This window comes from Anolis carolinensis, unplaced genomic scaffold, assembly GCF_035594765.1.
Source record: "Anolis carolinensis isolate JA03-04 unplaced genomic scaffold, rAnoCar3.1.pri scaffold_12, whole genome shotgun sequence".
Taxonomy (NCBI): domain Eukaryota; kingdom Metazoa; phylum Chordata; class Lepidosauria; order Squamata; family Dactyloidae; genus Anolis; species Anolis carolinensis.
In genome coordinates this window covers 23,540,443-23,543,837 of record NW_026943823.1, presented here as the reverse complement: position 1 = coordinate 23,543,837, position 3,395 = coordinate 23,540,443, and the positions used below count along the sequence as shown (strand labels likewise).

The 3,395-nt window shown below is 36.6% G+C and overlaps 1 long non-coding RNA gene across 1 annotated transcript in view; it reads left to right on the top strand.

Annotated features, from left to right (window-relative positions):
- Positions 1 to 2,634, top strand: part of LOC134294071 (uncharacterized) — a 7,176-nt gene extending 4,542 nt beyond the window's left edge. Inside the window, exon 2 of the long non-coding RNA XR_010001055.1 lies at positions 1 to 2,634. This exon is cut by the window's left edge and continues 1,018 nt beyond it. This is a non-coding gene — a long non-coding RNA (uncharacterized LOC134294071).
- The last annotated feature ends 761 nt before the right edge of the window (positions 2,635 to 3,395 follow it).

Sequence of the window (3,395 nt, the reverse complement as noted above, 5' to 3'; positions counted from 1 at the left end):
ATACATTCAAAATGCAACAAAAAATTATATATTCAAAACTGTATGGGTAAGAAATTGTGGTTCTACGCCCTTTTAAGTCTGAACTGGGTTTAAATGAACCCGGTGATTGATCGTAGCCTCGTCCCTGTCGTACATCCAACAGGTAATGGTAATCTTATTATTTTAGTTCAAATAAACAACATGTGACATAGTGTAGGTACCCTATAGGAATATATACCTCTTAACATAAAGATATACAATGTAGCACCATTGCAAGTTTAGACTCCATTAAACTGTTACAGTCTCTTGTTTTAAATCCAGTTCTAACAAATAAGATTAGTTGATATTAAATAAAAAGTCTTGCCAACGTCTTGATAATATTTTCAAGAACTATATACGTATTGTACAAAGTCAATCATTCAAATGAAATCAAAAGTATTATATAAATTCTTCTTATAAATGGTACCAAAGTAGAGTTACTCCCTAATAGAAGGAGTTTGTACAACACGTATACAGTTCTTGAGAATATTATCAAGACGTTAGAACAGTTTTGAATATATAAATTTTTGTTACATTTTGAATGTATAAAGGATTTCATTACAATAGAAGTATATAACTAGAACACTACTTACCTTGGAATATATTATATACCATACTTTTCCTTTTTGCCAGCTGGTTAGTAACCTGCTGCAATAAATCACTACTGTCCAAGAGGTCATGAGTTCGAACCCCAGGTTGGGTTAAGCCTCCGACTATTAAATAGCCCAGCTTGCTGTTTACCTAAGCAGCCCGAAAGACCGTTGCATCTGTCAATTAGGGAAATTTAGGGACGCTTTATGTGGGAGGCTAATTTAACTAATTTACAACATCATAAAACTGCCAGCAAAACACAAGGAAAGGAATGAGGAAGTACAGACACTACTGGACAGTGAAGCAACAGCTCCCCCTCTGGCCGGAATCGTGAAGCTGGAAAAAATGTTAAAAAATGCCTCTGTGTCTGTCTATATATGTTGTTTGTCTGTTGGCATTGAATGTTTGCCATATATGTGTTCATTGTAATCTGCCCTGAGTCCCCTTCGGGGTGAGAAAGGCAGAATATAAATACTGCAAATAAATAAATAATAAATAAAATTCGTAATGATTCTAAATGTTTCTAAAATGGCAGACGCACATGTGCAATCACCAAAAAAAAGGAACCCGGGGAGGGGGGGGGGGGACTTTTACAGGACTCTCCCGCCCTCATTTCTTGAGCTATTCTGATCAAATTTGCAATGCCCTTGCAAGTTCTTATTGCCTTCTTATTGTCATTATTGTCATTGCTAGTACTTTAATGACTATGTCAATTACGTAACTACCTCCCTCCGATTTGACACATTCGCCCTTTGGCCTAGACTTGTGTTTTATATCTGTTTTTAACGCGTTTTCCTGCAATATTGTTTTTATGATGGTTTTACTGATATTGTTGATTTATTGTTGTAAATTTATGTGTTTTGATTTGTTTTTATATTGTGATGTTGGGCAAGGCCCCATGTGAGCTGCCCCGAGTCCCTACGGGGAGATGGGGCGGGATACAAGAATAAAATTATTATTATTATTATTATTATTATTATTATTATTATTAGTTGTGCAAAGATACTTTGAAAACTAGAAATTCCCTTGCTATATTTGTAAGCAAGAAGGACACTGGAAATCAATGGTGTCTCTGGCTATGTGATCCCACAAGCCTCAACCCAATGCCTTCCATTAGAAATGGACCAGTGACCACCACGCCAAGCAATGCCCTGGCAAGGTGTACTTTGAAAACTAGAAATTCCCTTTCTAAGAGAAGGAACCAGCAACAAAACCCTAACCCTTTCTCCAAATCCCTCTGTGTCTCTTCCTTCCAATAAACCTATAACCAAGATTGTCCTACCAAGATTGTCCTACCTATAACTAAGATTATTACTTTACTTACTTGGTTATTATATGTTTTACTGTAGGCTATGTTTTATTGATTCTTTTATTTGATTGTTGTATCTTTGTTTATAGTTTACTAGCTGTGCCCGGCCACGTGTTGCTGTGGCGAAGTATGAGGCCCCTTCTACACAGCTGGATAAAATGCACACTGAAGTGGATTATATGGCAGTGTGGAGTGAAGATAATGCAGTTCAAAGCAGATAATATGAGATTATAAATGGGTTATATAGCTGTGGGCCTGGAGTCTACACTGCCATATAATCCAGTTAAAATCAGATAATCTGTATTTTATAGGCAGTGTGGAAGAGGCCTAAGTGAGGCCTAACTCTGCCTGTCCCCTGGGCTGTGTGGGTTGCTAGGAGACCAAGTGGGCGGAGCTTAGCCTTCTAACTGGCAGCAATTGGATGAAAACAATCATTCCTCTCCCTCTAATTAGGACTTTATTTTTCTTTTCTTTTTGTTGTATGAACGTAGAGGCATGGATGAGGGGTTGTGCTGCCAAGTTTAGTGTTTCTGGGATGTGTAGTTTTGTTGTTTTGTCCTAGGCCAAAATTTCATTACCGTTTTATATATATAGATTGATATGTGTTTTAAGGTATTATTGCTTGTCTCCGTGTTGGGCTCTGCCCCATGTTAGCCACCCCGAGTCCCTTCGGGGAGATGGTAGCGGGATAGAAAAATAAAGTATTATTATTATTATTATTATTATTATTATTATTATTATTATTATTATTATTAACCTGATGCCCTGTCTACTCATCCAATACTTGAGGGCCAAAACCAGTTATTACTTGTATGGATACTTTGGATCCATGCCAAAACCACAGAACTGAGTTAGAAGAAGCTGTGTAGATCTCATTTTTGTAAGCAATGGGCAATAAAGTCATGCTTAAACCCATTCAAGTCCATCAGTTTTGTGCCACATGATAAATAAGCTTTAATTAGAACTTGGCAAAGAGGGGAAGAAAACAGCAAAAGTACACCTTACATTTTAAGATAATAAAACTGACTTCAATAAAAATGATTGACATATTTAATCAGCTCTGTAACCAGAAACTTCTTTAGACTTGGCTGCTTTTTTTTGGGTTCTTTTTGTGCTCTGATATTGCCAAGTTGCATATTTACTGGTGGAAATGTCAATTTCCAGTGAGAAATTGATATTTCAAGACAAATAACCTCTTGATTAAAGTTCCTTTGCCCAAACGCTTTGCTTGCGCTGAAACCTGTTAAGTCATCTGATTCATTTCCACCTTCTATGAATATTAATGCAATTGAGAACCCCCATTTCCAAAAAAGGGATAATTAAATTGAAACCCACTAACACTGATGACATCTATTGAAAAGCAATGCAAATTGAGATAAACATCACATTTAAAACCCATTTCTTAAATCCAGAGAGAGTTGAACGCACATTTCAGTGGTGCAAACCTATGAATGGCATTAGGAATAAATCAGTGTTA